Below are 18,892 nucleotides of genomic sequence, written 5' to 3'. Positions count from 1 at the left end.
CATGGAAAAAAGGCTCTTTATATGACATTGGCTACATTTTAAATGGTTGTCTGTGAATAGGCTAAAACTTCACATATATGATTACTGTGACAGAGACTGGGACTGCACGTTAATAAGATTCTGACTGAGTAACAGTTGTGATTCTGTGAGAATTCAGATCCAGTTTCTCTTTTTTAATCTTCCTTAACATTTAAAGAAATGTACATCTATTTGTGCGTGCTCAAATATGGCTCCTGGAAAAAAAATAAAGGATAAAATGTTAATTAATAAACTGAAATTAATTAAGAAGTTCCCCATACTTTTAGAGTTACGCAGCAAATTGGCCAGGAGTCATCCTTGATGCCTACTATTGCAAACATCTCTCTCACATAAGGCCGAGGATGATCGGGAATGTCTTCCTGCTTGTCTACCGATCTCTGGGATCACCGTTTTCTTCATTTCTAATCATGTCGGTGTCCATACTACAATGTGCTAACGTTAGCGCCATCAAGCTGCAATGATTTGCCGCAAATGAATGCCGCCAAATCTGTCAAGTCGTCTTGTAGTGGGGCGTCAAGTGCAATGTATATTCCCTATTATTATATTTTCAACTTCACCCCAGGAGTTTCTGTTAAAACACGTACGGAGACAACTTCTCCCTTTTGATGCTTCACTACAATCAAGCAACAGTACTAACATGGGAATGGGCAGCTCTGCTATGACTGTGTATTGGTGTGTGTGCGTATGGTTCTGCAAAGAAATAAATAACATTGTAAAGGCTACAATACACAATGCATATGAATCATATAAATATATGTATTAATATACATATATACTGGATATATATATATATATATATATATATATATATATATATATATATATATATGATGAGTAGCGAGAAGAGTCCGAAGAACACTCGCTCACTTTTCCCCTGTTCTGCTCCTCATCCTCTCACCTTCTTCTCATCATCCTCCTCTTTCCTTGCCTGTCCTTTCCTTGCTCCTCTGGCTTGCAGTATATGGGGTTGCACAATCTACTCAAAATCAAAGTAGGATAATTATCATTATTATTATTTTATTAGTAATAAAAACAAGACACCAAAATCAACAATACAAGTTTATATACTGGCTGTGACAGAAGAGCTAGACTGGGCATCAATCCAGCACACACACACACACACACACACACACACACACACACACACACATGCTTTTAAATATGGTTGCTACATCAACAGGAGCAACCTATTAACCTCACACGAAGGATGAATGCATTAAGCGCTAATCTGCCTGCACTATATTCAATTCTATCATCTCAACTGAGCAGAATTGATGCATAGATATTTTCTCTAAGTCACAGAGTCTTGTCAGTAGGCGTCAATACTAAGCAGGCTGGTGCCAAGAGTACCATAGCATGGATAAAGCAGAAAGCGCCCGGGGTTATCCGTGTGGGTGGTGGTAGATCCGAGCTTTCCCTTCCCCGTTTGGTTCACCTGGCAGACAGCATGGTCGCCATGAGGGTCAATGGGGAAGAGGTGGGTTGGCGTGAAACTGGCTTTTCTCACCACCAGACAGCCTCAGCACGAGATGGATCCCTTCAGGACAGAGGCACAGGTGAGTACTGAACTTCTCCAGAAAGCTCTCTATCTCTCTCTCTCTCACACACACACATACACACACACACACTCTCACACACACACACACACACACACACACACACACACACACACTAACACATTCAATTGTTAACACAATCAAAGCTAATAATAATCAATTGTACACTCAAATCTCTGAAAACCTGGGCATGTTGGACTTTTCCACATAGTTCAAGTGTGCTTTAAAGACATAATTAGCATAAGGTACATCCGAACACCTGCCTCCCTGAGCCACCACAGGGAGACAAAAGAGGCCAGAGGCTTTACAGGGACTGCAACGGCTGGGTCTACTGTCTGAGTTTTGTTTTCATGATTTTTTTGCCTTTTTATACAACTTTTGGATTCAAGGACTTTGAAGTGTTTCTTGTGAAGAGCCCAGGAATGGGTGTGTCACTTTTGAAAGCCAGACCTAGAGAGGTTTGAGTGCCCAGGCAATTTGGCAAACAGACTTTAAAAAAGATGAGAGTTTAACATTATGGCCCCTAAAGCAGCATGTTGCTTGTACAACAGAGTTTGAGAAATCGAACCAGAAATCTATTCAACATTAAGTCAGATGGAAACAGGAGGTACATAAGGAATAAAATGATTGTGAGTACTGCATCATACGGTAAAATACAGAAGAAAGAAGCCTGGGTGAACCTACTCATATCTTCAAAATGTCAAAATGATTTTATTAAAAATCTGGTGAAATGTTGATCACACAGCAAATAACCATTAACGTTTTATGTTATTATTTTTTGGGCATTTTTACAACGATCCAATAATACCATGGCCTGCCCCTACAGGACATTGAAACCAAAGACAAACTGTGGCATCAAATATACTGAAAAACATATCCTGTTTTTTCTTTATCTTCACCAGACAGCACACATTTTGATGCAATATGGGCTAAAAATGTTAAAACTTAAAAAGTAATTCTTAAAGACATTGAACATGGAAAAAATATATAATACAAGGTATTATGAATAACCCAAACTGCATTAAACACAAATGGATACCTTCTACATGAAGAAAAGACTGAGAAGGCAGCTCTGTCTTATAGAAGCAGAACTGTCTATTAATGCTGCTCCAGTTGTACTTGTGTTGTTTTTCCAGGAACCTCTATACCTGCAATGCTTGCCTGCACAAGACAAATCAACACACATATACACTGTCACACATCCTAGCCACGTAAACACACACACACACACACACACACACACTGAGTCACACTCCCTGGCCATGTAACCTTAACAGTGCTATTAGCCTGCCAGCACAGTTCGTTCTTTTTAGCTCCATCCTCAGGTGAGCTTTTAGATGACACAAATGTGTGAAAAGATTTGAAGCCTTTAAAAGTGACACCCTGAGGGATGTACACAAGACACAGAAGAGGGGGGACAAAGCCATCATCTCCTTGTATATTAGACTACCATCCTTCCCATGTACACCATTCAAGTATTCTTTATTCATCAAACTAAAAATGCACAAAGTGGGTGCTGGTATTCTTCCTTGTCACATAACGATCCTTAAATAATAAATTAAAAAAATGACCTCTGCTCTAACGATCTTCTTGTGGCTCTTTCATACTCTGCAGCATGTAACCTGGACAAAATATCTGATTATATTATTTAGCAATTATGTAAATCCTTTTAAATTGTCAGTCATAGTGATTACATTAGGAAAAAAACAAGGGGAAAAAAAACAACCACAGCCTGTGACTCATAGCTTTCACCATGGCACTATATCCTGTACTCAGTCATCTCAGCATGACAGCCAAATACTCTCATAACCCAATAACAAGAGCTAGGGCAGGTGAATTTGGTGACAATAAGCTAATCATAAGAACTACTAAATTATAGTCCAATAGGTCCCTCGTCATAAGACTCCTTCAAAATGCACCACATTTATTTTGTTGTAATGTAAAGGTCAAGTACACCTTGACATGTCCTTGGATCGGCAATGATCAAAATCATTTAGCCCCTTGCATAATATCCTCTATTCAAAGGAATGTAATCTGATTGTCTAAAGACAAGACAATTTGCTATATATGTGCTTGCTTGGTTATCCTAACTGAATACAGGCTGGACACTATCAATGTGTCATTGATGTGTAGAATATTGTTGTCAGTGGGTGACAGTTGGAACATTATGCTTAATTAAACATTTTTTATTCTTTTTTTAATAGAACATCTGCAACTGACAATTGCAGTATAGTTAAGGTGTTCAATACTAAACCACTTGGTTAAGGTTAGGATAAGATTAGCATGGGTGAAAATGGATGGAAAGTTGAACATTTGTAGGTAACCAAATGCAAACCACAGTGTCCCATGATAGCATAAAATTAATCAGTAACTATTTTGATGATAAATTATCTAGGTCATTTTAAAGCTAAATTGGAAAACAATCTCTGGTAACATCTTCTACAGTTACTGGATTTGTTGCTTTTCTGTCTGGTATGTAATAATTAAAGACTTCACCTTGGTTTTAGGAATTTGTAATTTTAATATTTCATTTTATTGACAAAACAAAAGAATAAATAAATCAAATGAATAAAATAATATGCAGACTTTCTTTTTCTTTTTCAAAGAATTTCTTTTTTGTAAAGCCCTACTGCGACCTTCTCCCATTTATGTCTGCAATGGTAAGTTTACACTTCCTCCTTTGCAACCTAGACAGTAATAACTTTTACAACTACATAACGTCACTTGTCAAGAAAGTACACAGTGGTTGCAAGTGTTTTTAAGTAAATCAAATCATTTTGACAGTTTTTGACAACGCTGTTGTTTATTGAAATGATCAGATGAAATAGAGATGAGCCACCTGTGTGTGCTCTCTTGACTTTAGTGGTTTGCTTAAAAAAAGTCAAAGAGGGTTGACCACTGGCAACAGTGTGGGACACTCTGAAAAAACGTCAGCCCAACTTGGCTTGATGGTCAAGCGTCTCCGCGGTGTGTCAGGGCCATTTGCTGAGCATCACTAAACCAATGAGTCAGGGTTATTAAAGTAAACTGAAACTGAAAAACAAAAATAAGCAGTACAAAATATTTGGTAAACAAAAAGTAAATAAAAACTACAAACCTACAAAAAACAACAAAAAACGACCATAAATTCTTTTCAATATTTCCAAAAAAAAAGAGACAGCATGAATTTTCAGTCAACTTGTGTGACATACTAACCTGAAAAGCCAAATGGTTTGTTACACACAACCATCTGTGAAGTCATCACTGGAAACTGGAAAAGGACAGGTACTTTAAAAAAGAAAACCTGGCAGGAGATTGGATGAACAATCTGTCAATCATTGTTGTTTTGAACCCAAATTAAGTAATATCCGGTGGAATTTACATCGGCAACAGAGCTATTCACTCTGTCCACTTGTGGAACGTCGTGGATATAGATATAGCCAATACCTGACCCTAACAGAAGCAAACTAAATCTATAAAAACTAAAGCCAAACCTTAAAAAAAACTAAAACTAGTTTCAATCAATCAACACTCCGGCACAGAATTTGTTCATTGACAACGTCATCTGTTATGTAAAACATAACGTTGTTACATTATTTCCTACCGAGACAAACTGTTACTTTAGTGTGATGATTCATGTTATAAACATGTTTGACAAAAGGAAATAAATCCCATTAACAAGCCCTAAAGCATCATTGGTCATAACAAGAGAAAACCATGACGGAAAAAACAACTTGACAGTTAACTAGCTGCATGCAAACTGGTGCACAGATTTGTGGATTAGGCTGGATAAACAGTTAAATGTATTAATAAGCTAGAGAAAAGTTATTTCGATTGTTATCATTGATTCAGATTTTAGATTATGGGAGGTGATCCACAAAAGTCTAGCTATTTGGTCGTAACAATGGGATGTCAGATCAGAGGGTTTATTTTTTTTGAAACAAAGGGACGTTGGAGTAGTAGGAGGAAAGACCAAAGGGAATTTTTCGGGTTATTGAGAGGTCAGAACAATGGAGCGCTGGAGAAATGACATGGCACCTTCAAATCGCAACCATTACGTTCTATTGTTTAGATATGATGACCGAAAACGTTCCTGTGGTCATATTAGACAGTAGGAATAAACAACCTCTACCGCTGTATTGTTTGGAGGACTTGTTGGTTGAACTTGTTGTCCTCCCACCCTTGAAAAAACTGGCCTGGACTGCATAAATGTTGCACATCTGAATTGAATTCTCAATACATGAAGTTATTTTCAGCAGAAACCTGTGATAAACAAGGTTACTACGCTAAAATAGTACAAAATGTGTTCTACCGTCTCTGATGCTTGTTGTGTTTCTTATCAGCTCTGTCTGTCATCACTGATAACTTGCAGGTATCAGTGCACCCTGTGGTCTATTTTTATTTGAGCAGGAGCAGCAACCTCCCTGTCCCCCATCTCTGTATTTCTTATTTGGATTTACCTTTTGGTGGAATCACGACTCCCCTGTTTAGGGCTGCACGATTATGGCCAAAATGATAATCACGATTTTTTGATCAATATTGAGATCACGATTAATTATCTTGATTATTTGTTGATTTTAACCGAAACTAATTTTATTGTCACATAGGCTATTTGTAACTGCATTCGCATCCATATTGTGCTACATTCCTCTTATGTTGAAGTTCTATGTTGTACTTACATACAGCTGCAACACATGAAAATGAAAATTATCTGAAATACATAGACCAGACATAATTTTAAAAAAAAAATGTGAAAGCTCCTTTGCTTGTTTTCAACAATAACTGATTAGAAGAGCTAAGGAGAGAGGGAGAAAGCGATGGACTGATGTGTATGCTACTCACAGAGTGACGGATGATTTGTAATGAATGGGTCCAGCACGGGTCGAATGGGGTTCAGCGGAGTTGCACACGTGGTGTGTTTGTATCGTCACTGCGCTGCATTTTTATGTACTATGATATTCTGGCCATGGGTCACATCTCTCGCCCAGGTCTAGCAGGCTCCGTCTCACACGCTGTTACTCAATGACCTGAAGTTAGTTGCATAGTTAGTTAGTTTTTCTCTCATGCTTAACAGCATAGAGCTGTGTTAATAACAACTAAAATTGTGGACAAACAGAAGTGTGGACAGGCGCTGTCGCCGCTGTGTCTCTCCATGTTACTGGGGAGCCTTGTGTGAGTGAACGGGGGCGGGGCTAAGAGTAGCGTAAGAGTAGAGATCTAAACACAGGCACGGCTTTACAGAAGAAAGGGGTCATGTAACGCAAAATTAAACCATATCGATATAAACATTGCTTCGTTTGTGGAGAGGCGGCGGATGGGAGGACATTAGGTGCACCGGTGCGACCTAGGAAAAATGGTTAGTTGCACCCTAGAGCCTTGTGAGCTAACAGACACTAACTAGCACTGCTGTTTTCTGGAAAATATTTCTGGACAAAATGTTGCGTTTACTGGTGAACTGGTGAACCTTGTGACCGAGGTATGACCGACTGCTATCTGTTGTGGAATTTTTCTTACGTTACTCTGTCCTCTGTGACTGTCTACATCTAGATACTAAGTAGTGTGGTGAAGGGAACAACTCTGATTGGCTCATGATCAGACAGTAGTTTACGGAGCAGTTGGTTGGCTTTGCAAAAAAACCTGAAGCGTTCTATGAACAGAATGACACGTTTAAAATATCACTTGATTACGTAAATTTGATCGTGGGAAGTGGGGAAATTTTTATCGTGGGAGTGATTAAAATTTGATTATTAAAATTCGCCCTGTTATATCTTGCTGTGATGTCTATCTAGATGATCACCTCTAATGACATGCATTCTTTCATAAATTTTTACAACGGCCTGTTTCCTTTCCAAAAAAGGCATTTGCATTATTTAAAGCATGCAAACTGTTTTATTTTCATTCTAAGCAACTAAAACATTCTGACAAATAAAAGAAACAGCGTAAGCAGAGCGGTCATGTGCACCATCTCACATCCCAGGTGCTTCCAGAAATGTTCGCAATTTTTGGTATGACTATTAAAGCAGGAGAATAGCGATGTTTTTTAAGGGACTATTTATCCTATTGTTCATAGGTTCCCCACATTGCAAAGCATCCAGTTGCAAATAGAAGTTTTTCTAGTTGTAATAACCACAGAATGAGGTTTTGATTTCCATGAATGACTGAGCTAGACATTCTGTTTACGTATCTGTTTGATCGACTCTGAGGATGCACAACTCTTGTCTTCTTTAAGTGGGCAGTATATCAAAATTGAAACCCCTATTTTCCCACTTAGATTTGGGTTTCAAGTTGGGATTCCATGCATGAGACAGTTTGCAAGGTGAGTTAGTTTCCTAAAGGGAAAAGTAATAGCAATCAATATCTGTGACTCTTGATTCAATCCAAGCACATGATTGATTAATATATGTAGTGCCCTGCAACAAATGGTAGACACTAGACCAGACCTGGACATTATACCTAAAATAGGGCGGCTCTAACCGGCGTGCGTGAGGTCAATTGGAAGTTAACAATCAAACGTAAATAAGTGTACATCATGCATGGAATACAACTGCATTGCTTTTATTTTGTAGGGGACTGTTGTTTTTTTTGTGGGAACGTATGTAGCGTCTTCTTCTCTGGCTGCAAGTCGCAATTTAAAATAAGTAGAAGAAGAACTGCAATGTGTTGGAGAGCCGCAAACTGCACTCCAAGACGTTAGCATAGACGCAAATGAGCTGTTATCCCTAAAAAATGTCAGCTCATGGGAAAAAAAGAAAGGTCGAAACAGAGTGCAGAGTTTTTAACCAAACATGGACTTTTAAGTATTTATTTACTGAAGTCAAAGGTAAAGCCGTGTGCTTAGTTTGCGGAGAACAGATCACTGTGTTAAAGGATTACAATTTGAATCGCCACTTCTATACTAAACACACAGAGAAATACAACAACTTCACTGATGCAGAGCGGGAACATACATCTGAAGCTTTGCTAGTTAAACTGCACAAGCAACAAGGCTTTTTTACCAAGCGTTTCACATCCAGGGATGAAGCAGTCAAGACCTTTGTGACATTGCACAAAATTGCCAAAAACAGTAAGCCATTTTCTGAAGGTTAATTAAAGTGTTTGGTGGAATCTGCTGCGTTAATATGCCCAGAGAACCAAGAGGCGTTTCTGGAGGCGGTTCTTGTAGCCTTTGCAACTCATTTAGAAATGCGTTGTAAAGCATGGACAGTGCTCACTTTAGATGGGCTCACACAATATACTTCACTAACCAGCAGTAACTCCTGAATTAGTCATGGATTACATTAATGGTAAGTATTTGTAACAGATGGATTAACATGCCAGCTATTAGCTCAAGCCTATTTCTAAATCATAACATTTTATTTAAGGCATGAACAAATGTAGGTCTAGATAGTCTGTTAAACATTAACTTCCTAGTTTTAACTGACCATATCCATTCCAGAGTACCTAGTTAATAATGGTGAATGAATTGATTTACAAATGGTTAATGCATCATTTATGATATAAAAACCTCAACTTATAAATGTTTTACATGGGCTAACTTACTATGGACAAACCATTTACTAACTCTATTTACCAACGCTTTACTGAGTAGAATGAATGTAGCAACTGTGCTTTACAAATGGTAAACAAAGAAACTACTAATAGTTTGTAGATTATTTTATAAAGGGATATAAAGTTATAAAGGGAATATTATTTCATTTACAAATAGTTTTTGCAATATTTATTAAGTGTCAAACTTCTATTTATAAACATACTGTGAGAGCCTTATTTACTATGAACAAATAATTTATGAGTGTGTATACAATTGCTTTATTTATAAGAATTAACATAGGAGCAATGCTTTACAAATTATGAACAAACATTTTGTAATAGTTTGCAATTGTTTTTTTTTTAATTTAACCATCATTTCATTTAATCTATCAAATAATTTAATCTATTAAGTATCAATTATGTACTTACAAGAATTTTTTAGATAGGCTTATTTACTGTGAACAAATATTTATAACTGTGCAAACAAATGCTTTACTGATGATGTGTGTATGAACAATAAATTACTCGTGATGAAACAAACATTAACAAATAGGTAACTAATGCTTAATACATTATGAATTGTGTGTAGTTATTATAAAGTGTTACCAATTTCTCTGTAATGTGGGTCTGGAGAAAAACGTCTGATGACGCACCATGTGAAAATTGTGTTCGATACGATAACAGTTATCAATATTGCTGTTACCGGTAATTACTGAGGTTGATATCTCGGCATGCTCAGAAGATGTTGGTTCTCTTTGGATGTGAACAAACATTTTCAGTGATGAAGTAAATCCAGATCTTCTCTCCCTGATGATCACCGGTCAGCTGTCCTTTGCATATCCACATTAGACACTGAATCTGACTTTAGTGCAATTGTTCAGGCCCAGCACAGATTTTTCTCACTGAACAAAAAAAGAAAATGAGACTAAGAACATGAAGAAAATAACACTTTGTATGAAGTTACTTTAAGGCTGACCTTTACAAAATGGCAACAATATGCACATTTTGTTCACAATTGCTCTGTGAATGCTGTTCAAATAGTGACATAATGTTGGCATTTTGTACTATGTCTGCTTCACTTTTTCATGTTCTAAGAAAAAAGTGAAAAAAGCTAATTATGTAGTTAGACTACAAACAAAATAGTAAAGTTAATTAAATGCTGTTCTTTAAAAAATGGTGAAAATGCATGCACATTTTGGTCACAATTGCATTCATGGATGTTGATTAAATAGTGACATAATTACATTTTGTGCTATGTCTGCTACACTTTTTTCATGTCCTAATCATAACATTTGTTCCCTTACCCGTCGCAGCTTATCAAGGACCTTACAATTTACTGTTTTTTATAAAGAGATAAATTTGAAAATTGAGTTTAGCCTATTGGTCTGGACTTCCACAATAGTCCCTGTTTCTCATGTGGCCCATTGGGAAAATTAATTGTCCACCCCTGCACTCGACAGTAACAACATCTAAGATGATCGCATGTCAAATGACAATATACTAGGACTGGGTAGTACACAAGGCCCCATTTTGATATCCGATTGATTCAATATTGATTTGATTAGGGATATTTCAGTTAAAATACCACTTTTGGTTGGATATGAAAGACATTTTCAGAGAACTAATGCTGTAAATTGTACAAGGAACCCTCTAAGCTGGTGCATTATTAAACATATTAATGTTTTTGTTAAGAACTGGTTCCATAGCAATTACACAGAGACAGAATAAAATTATACGAGGGCTTTCTTTAGTGCAAAGGATGTAACGCAAAGACAGTATAGAAACAGCTATACATCTGTGAAAATTGACATGCCAGTTTTTCCTTTGTCAGAACTAAACTTGACTTTGGAGCCTTATTCAGCATGACATGGATTCATAGATCGTCTAATGTCATCTGATACCAATATTTATACTGTAGCTTTAAAACAGAGCCTCTTAAAAGATTGATCTCTGGATTTCATGAATCAGTATTGGATCATTCAAGATAGATTAGAATCAGAAAATGATTTTATCTAGCCCTACAATATACAGTTCCACAAATACAAAAAATACAAAAATAATTCAATATAAGATTCAATTTACAAAACCAAAGTGTTGTATTTAGAAGAACACCATGTACTCTGTCTTAGCTGGCACATATTTTCTATACATCTGCCAACCAAAAATTTAAAAATTAGGATGTGTAAGAGATTTTTTTACTGATACCACACTTTATAGTGTGCCATGCATCATCAATACCATCAACAACACAACAAACCCACAAACACTGATCTGCCTACCTCATTAATAAAAATGCCAAATGTCTAAAAACACACATTTATTGAATAGTTCAATGTGATGAACCTGGCAGATTAGAAGCCCCAATGACCCCATCTGTCATAAAGATTGACAGCTAGTCAAGTGAATAGGAAATAAGGTGGCCAGCCCCACCATGGTGAATATAACATAAAATTGCATAATCCTACCATTTGTCCATTTTGTTAGAGGTTTCTTTTATCATCACTAGGTTTTCATTGTCACTATTCTCACCAGCCTAAACAAACCGGACCCAATAGGCAATACACCATGGTTCAAGCATGATAAACTGAGAACTGAACACAGCACCAGGCATCGTTTGTGACAATCAAACTATATTTTCCCCATTTGTCCAGCCCATCTTTACTGTATGTTCCCTAATAAAGCAGTACTTATCCAGACATCTAAATGTAGTTTCCGTATAAGTTTGTATTGGTTACTGTAAATGTTGTAAGGTTCAGAGAATGTCGGTCCTAAATGCAGAGACAGCAGGTGAAGTTGAGCTTGAGGACTTAATATCATAAAGTCTATACCACCAAAAGGAGTCCTGAACGCAGCGGGCAAAAACTATCCCAGAATACAGAGGAAGAAAAAGAACAGGATACCAAAATCTGGAACACAGGGGTAGACACTACACACACAAACACCCTACACAATACAATGACCTGACCCAGACAAAAGATAACACAGGGCCTAAACACACAAGTAAACAAGGGTTAACAAGGGACAGGTCACACAAGGGCAGGGAACAGGTGAAACAAATCAGGGTGGGGCACACATTCAAAAAAGGCGGGAAAACACAAGGCAGGAAGTAAAACAAGACAAGACAGAAGATTATAGTTATAGTTATTTAAATTAAACTATGTAATTCAATGTTGTTTTGTTTTTTTGGTAATCTATCTAAAACCAGAGCAGTATTTAAGAACTGCTTTTTGATTCTCATCAGAAGCAAGAAGAAAACATGTCTGAGGAAACCAAGTAGAACACTGAACTACTTTCTTCTAAAAGTAGATGAGCTGGGTGAAATCACTTGTGCCCTCTCTGTATTTCTGTCAATACCTCATTTATTTTCTGCTGTCTCAGTAAAGAAAGATGAATATTTAAAATATTGTAATCGTTTCCTTGTTGCCAGATTCCAGTGTAATTAGATCTTTAAAAAATGTGGTATGTTCAGCAGTGTTTTTACACAATTTATCCAATACCACAGAATTTCCACTTCACGCTGCCAGGAATGAAACCAGCAGCTTTCTACTGTAGTAATTAGATGACCTCCATATCCAGACTGAGCTACTGCCCAACGGCCAAGCAACAATACTATAATAGTAATAATAATACACAAAGACACACATGACATGTCCTTTATAACAAGTCATATCTAAACAAAAGTAGCAAGAGAAACTTTGAGTGTTGAAACAATGTGCAAGATGAATGTTTTACTTGGCTTTGTTGACCATTACAAATGCTCTGTTGTATTTCACTCAGTCACTAACTGATTTAAGTAGGTGCTTTTTTCACATTTCAAGATCAAATAGATCATATTATGTCATTAATGCCTGTCCCATCCTAAACGCTCCGCCCTAATGAATTTGGAAAATTTCATTTTGAGGGTAAAAGTAGGGCTGCAACTAGTCTATATCCATGTCCTTCCACTTCCGTGATTGCTCCGCTACCACTGGAAATCTTTCCGTATGTCCTTGTTTCAGCCGGATGTTTGTTACCTTGCACTTTCTTTGCGTTGTTAATAGTCTTTCAATCTGTTGTTTGGATATCAATTATTTGTGAAAAACCCTAACAATAACCCAAACATGATCTCCTCAAATGTGTTGTTTAGTCCACAACGATGCCACAGAGGAGTGAAGAAGCTTGTTTTTACATTTAAGACGCTGGAATCAGAGTTTTACTTTTTCTTATAAAAATGCCTCTAACAGATTCAACAATTTTAAAAATAAGGGGCAATTAATTCAATAGTTTAAAACTAATCAATTATTCGATAAATCATTGCAGCTCTAAGTAAAAGCATTCAGTAACATACATTATTTAGGGCCCTAAAAATCTGCTGCATGCAGATCACTTTCTCAAGCTTTATTCCACACACAAAAACACCAAGCTTTATTGGTGTTTCAAGCACAAAAGGTAAGATCTTTGTTAACCTTGGAATGGCTAAATTACTTATTCAATTGTATTAGCTGATGGAGAATAGCCAATGTCCCACTGGCATTATGTACCACTGCACTAAAGCAGTTCAAACCACAACATCACATTTCAAAGGCCTCATACAGAACCATTCAAAACAAGTAACCAAAAAGTGAGATGGCCTTTCTAGAGAAACAACAGGGCCACAGCATGAGTCAACAAGTAATCTATAATTTACGAACTAGCTCCCTCCTATGTACAGAAACAGAAGATTAGGCATTAGGAGGAGAGGAGAAGAGCATGTAGATAAACCAGGGGAGCAGTACGAGAATGGAGAAAAGACGATGAGCGGTGAGTGGATGTTTTCCTTGAGGGCTGAGCTATGTAGATCAGAGCCCCTGGGACTAAGTGGTGTGAACCATGGGAGCCTGCCTTGCCATCCCTCCACACACACACACACACACACACACACACACACACACACACCATGGATGATGAGAATACAGTAATCCAGTGAGAAACTGAAAAGAGGGGTAAAAAAAAATCTAGGGACTTCATTAAAGGTCATAAGCAAATCACATAGGAGACCCAGAATTCCTTGCATCCTCCCTGACGATATTTATTTATCTTAAATATGTTTGAGCAGCCTCTATAAAACACAAAAATATGCATGATCTCTCAGTCTTGATTAGGATCATCTGCAAGGTGATTTTTTAATGCCCACATAGCTGGAGCCATGACTAAAATCTCTGTAACTGAGCTACTTGTCAGCCTATCAAAGCTGGATACTTGCTGCTATCTATGTGTGTGAGAGGTGATGGGGTAATAGGGCAACATCACATCAAAAGTCTCCTTCCTCTTTATTTTTGGTGTGACAAGCCATTGGAGCGCGCACACACAAATACCGCATTCATCCAGTTTGTATGGTGATGGTGCCCCCGCAGCGGCCGACGGGCGCAACTTTCCTCCTCCTCCTGGATAGGAAAGGATAGAGAGACTCCATTCACCATACGCGCGCGCGCAAAAACACACACACACCGTTCTTCTTAATTTCCCTCCATCCTGACCCCCAGCACTCAGCCTGAGAGGTTTGCGTTAATTTGATTAGCCAGAGGGAATCAGCAGTTTTTTTATAAATATAATTATAGCAGCAATCTGCAAAACCTACTAATTCAGATTGTTAATTTCGATTAAGAATGAAGAAAAACGATTTTCTCTCATTAATAGAATATCATGCTGAACAGTGACAGTTTAAATTGATTAACACGCACGGACGGACGGATAGTTGATACATTTCTAAAGCAGGGTTATATTCCTGAGAAGAAATTCACTAAGCAGCCATTTCAGCCACAGCGTTATTTTTGAACCCGACTATTTTGCATCTTGCTGGGTGAGAATGCGCAGCTCTGTGCTTCCATGCGCTTGGAACAGAGTGAGAGAGCCCAAAGTGGCAGACAGAAGCAGAGGAGCTGCTGCTTTCTGCTGTGCACGGGGATGTTTTCAACAACCTGTCCAATGCACAGTTGCTCTCATCACTAACCCATTTCACTCAGCAGAATAACGACATAGGGAGAAAATGGTAATAATTATCTCAACACCCACTTCAACTTGTCCTCCACCACCACCTCCTTAGAAAAAATTCTGCCGAGTAAATCATGAACTAAGAAATGAACCCATTGCATCGCAGTTGCTTAAATTTACCGGTAAAGTGTCAAAGCCCACAACATAATGTATTATTGCATGATGCAGCTTCCAGAATGAAAGTCTGAATGTGTATTTACCGGTAAGGCAGGATCCCGTCCGCTGCTTTTTCCACCTCAGACAATATTCCTCTTTGCGTTACGTCCCGTTAGGATAAGGGGCATTCCTTCCAAAAGCCACATAGCCCCCATCCAAAAAATACCGACGCTCAAGCGTTGGAAAGAAGCCTGGGAAATAAGGCTGGCGCACTTTTCACTCCAGAGGGTAGAAACTCAGGTTAAATGCGGTCCAACAGGGACACAGGCGCGTCAACAAATTAAGGAAACCCCTTTAGTCCAAAAACAAGTCCGCTGTTAATCCCAAATGTTTTTATTCACAACTATAATTAGAATTGTATTCTCCTAGACAACAAATGCCACAGGGCTCTGTGTCTTTTGACACGCACCGGTCTAGATGGTAATGACGGTGATGTTGGAGAAAAAGAAACATAGTGGTATTTTTCCCCCCATCGTCCGCTCCTCACGATTCAGGCTGCACTTGGCTGACAAAACGCCGTCCTCTCTCTCTGCTCACTCCTCCTCCTCCTCCTCCCTCCTCCTCCTCCTCCCTCCTCCCTCCTCTTCTCCCCTCCTCCTCTCCTCCAGCCCTGTCTCTCTCAGCAGCTTTCGTGGAGCAGAGACGCGCCTAGCGGCCTTGAAGGGAACTCCACAGCTAAATGAGTTCATCCCCACCCGCCCCCACCGCAGTCTGCTCTTAAAGATACATGGGTAAGTGTGACTTTGTATCCATGTGTGCCTTCCCGAAGAGAAATCATTGACTATGCATGACAAATGCATTGGTCATGTTAAAAATAAATACTATAGGGATACAGATCTAAGTATGGTGTTACAACTGGTGCAATAAAACCATAACAGCTGTCAAAAAATTAAGTATACGGGGTATGATAATAATTAACAACTATTACGAATAGTAATGATTTGTTGGGGGATTAATCCAAATCTAACTCTGGTTTAACAATTTGTACAGAATGAGAATTTCTGTGCTTTGACCCTTGAAAGCGATAAGAAGAAATAATTTCACAAAAACCCTTTACCAGTAAAAAAAGAGTAAGCAGCATGAGGTGCAGAGGATTCCCTCTTCTAGAAGACGGTAGAATGAATAGAATAGCATGTCCTACAGTAAACAGAAATAAAAATATAATTATTAATATGGAGAAACAGAATAGCATAGAAAAAGGTCAAACCCATAATAGAATATTTAGGGCTGTAGTAATTAATTTTTCCAATTAATCAATTGATGATTTGGTCTATAAAGTTAGAAAAAATAGTCAACAAAATTCTAAAGCCTAAGGTGTCTTTATATTGCTTGTTTTGTCAAAACAACTGTCCCAAACAAAAATAGATTCACTTTATTGTCACATAAAGCAAAAAAAGCAGCAAAACCAAAACTGAGAAAATTAAACTGGGTAATTTTTTGTCATTTTCTTGTTTAACTAATCATAATCAAATTAATGATCAATTATCAAAATAGTTACCAATCAAATAACCACTGTATTAGCGACATGCAATTTTTTGACTTTATTTCAGTCAGTTGACACTCAGAAAGAAAGAAAACACACAAAACTACAGTAAGGCAGTTCTTCACAACCTATTTTACTTAAGAAATGTTAACTTGCAACCAAGCCCTTGTCACATGATGTATCTAATGAGTAAGATGGTGAGAATAATCACTGTTTTAATTGCCTTCAGCTTAAAGTTTCCTTTGATTAATTTTTTAAGTGAGAGGTAAAATTAAAGGGTAGAGAAGTTACTGGTTCCATTTGATGCCCTTGCTGCCACTGAATAGCTTAACACCGTGACGGTATGATTAAGTGTGATTAAGTGCGGGCTGCACTTGATAACTGTAGACGGTAGGTGGGAGCATAATGCTTGAGATTTAAGGATTTTAAGATTTAAGAAAAATACAACCATACAACATACAAAGTGCGCTGAGTGGCACTGACGTACGGTATTTTCACTTGTTGACTTTACAGGAAGTGAATCAACTGCAGAAGCAAATAACTTTGTTGAAAACTTTAACGAAAATTTTGAAATATTTGTGTCATGGTATGTTTGATCATTTTAGAAAACAAAACAACATTTTACAAAACAAAACGGTTCATGAAACAAAACTACATTTCAGAAAACACTTTCACAATGTGATATTTTTCTTTTGGATTACTGTAAAGGGGAGACTGGGTGCCCCTATTATATATATACACAGTATAATGTGGATATAGTCAACTTACTATACTACTATTTACATAATTACCAATTTCCTAGCTATTTATTTGTCAATAAACAGTCTCACTGCCCAGAGACCATCCACCCCCACCAGGCTTTCAGTCATGATATTCTTGCTTTGCCAGACCCTCCTCCAAAGTGTGCTGGAGGAGAGTCTGGCTACTCCACATAGCATTCTGGGATGGGAGGATAACGTGCTCTGGTTTATTGGCATTTTGTTAAACCAATGACAAACGTCTTGGGCGGTGCTAAGCACCATAGAAAAGCTGTGGCTCCGCGGCAAAATAGGCTTGGAAGAAACTTGTTTCGGTGGGACATGTGTACGTTTAAAAGTTTTTTTTAGTCGTGCAACAGAAAACTCAGATTGGACAGAAATTCTAGCTAGCTGTCTGGATTTCCCTGCAGAGATTTGAGAAAAGGTTAACTGTGATGGTTGGGGCATGGCTGGCCATGAGTTTTTGTTTTGTTTACTATTTTCTATATGAGTTTTTCCACTGTTAGTTTTTTGTTGGCCTGCCCTGTCTCTGCTGTTTCCTTTTTTCCCTCTCCCTCCTGCTGCTGCCAGCTGACAGCGCACACATAATAATCCCACAATCACCTTCTCCCACCGCTTACACCTGCCTCCCATCTACAATCAAGATCAGTATTTCAACCCTGGCTCTTCAGCCCATCTTGGCTTGATCGTTGCTCCAGTCACCCTGGGGAAACTCTCAACCAAGCCTTCTTAACTCTCGAGTGTACTGTCTCCTCGCAGTTACCATCTTCACTCCCATTTTCCATCTACGGTCAGCTGGCTTCACCTCTTGGACGCCCCTCCCACAGAACCCGGCTTCCATCTGCATTTGTCTCCCCCCCAGCTCCAGCGTCTCCTCCTCGGCTCCCCTATTCTTCCCCAAGTATCCTCGCCTCCCCAATCTTCCATTCTCTTCTTCCCTGTCCCCGGCTTCTGCCTCACACTTCCCATCTCCCCTCCCTTGAATAAATCAGTTTGCATTATTTGAGCCTATCATTTGAGTCTGATCTGTCACCCTTGGTCCTCATAAATTGACCAAAGTTTGAAATGCCAACACAAAGGAAGCCCAAGGCAACGGATATCCGGCTTAAATGCTGTAAGTAAAATCTGGCGGTAATGACACAACACTGGAAGTGGAACGTCAAGGATATGGACTACAGTCATGGTTACACCTATAAATGTAGCTAAACATGAACACACAAAACTAAAACCATGATAAAATAAGTGCACTCCAAAAACATGAACAAAACTTTATTAAAACGTCAACTAGGACAGGAACAATTCAGAACAAAGTCAATGTAGGTGTCCTGCCAGCCGTTACTACAGCCTACTATATTGCAATTTGAAGTGTATAACAACCCATAAAA

At 38.2% G+C, this 18,892-nt stretch overlaps 1 protein-coding gene across 2 annotated transcripts in view; it reads right to left on the bottom strand.

Moving 5' to 3' along the window:
* Positions 1–15,809, bottom strand: part of nlgn1 (neuroligin 1) — a 405,821-nt gene extending 390,012 nt beyond the window's left edge. For both annotated transcript variants that reach the window (XM_032525405.1, XM_032525406.1), the window contains exon 1: positions 15,311–15,809. The gene's annotated coding sequence lies outside the window, so the exon portion shown is untranslated. The remainder of the gene's footprint in view (positions 1–15,310) is intronic.
* Between the last annotated feature and the right edge of the window lie 3,083 nt (positions 15,810–18,892).

This window comes from Etheostoma spectabile, chromosome 9, assembly GCF_008692095.1.
Source record: "Etheostoma spectabile isolate EspeVRDwgs_2016 chromosome 9, UIUC_Espe_1.0, whole genome shotgun sequence".
Classification (NCBI taxonomy): Eukaryota; Metazoa; Chordata; class Actinopteri; order Perciformes; family Percidae; genus Etheostoma; species Etheostoma spectabile.
The sequence above is the reverse complement of the archived record's forward strand: the minus strand, read 5'-3'. Positions and strand labels throughout refer to the sequence as shown.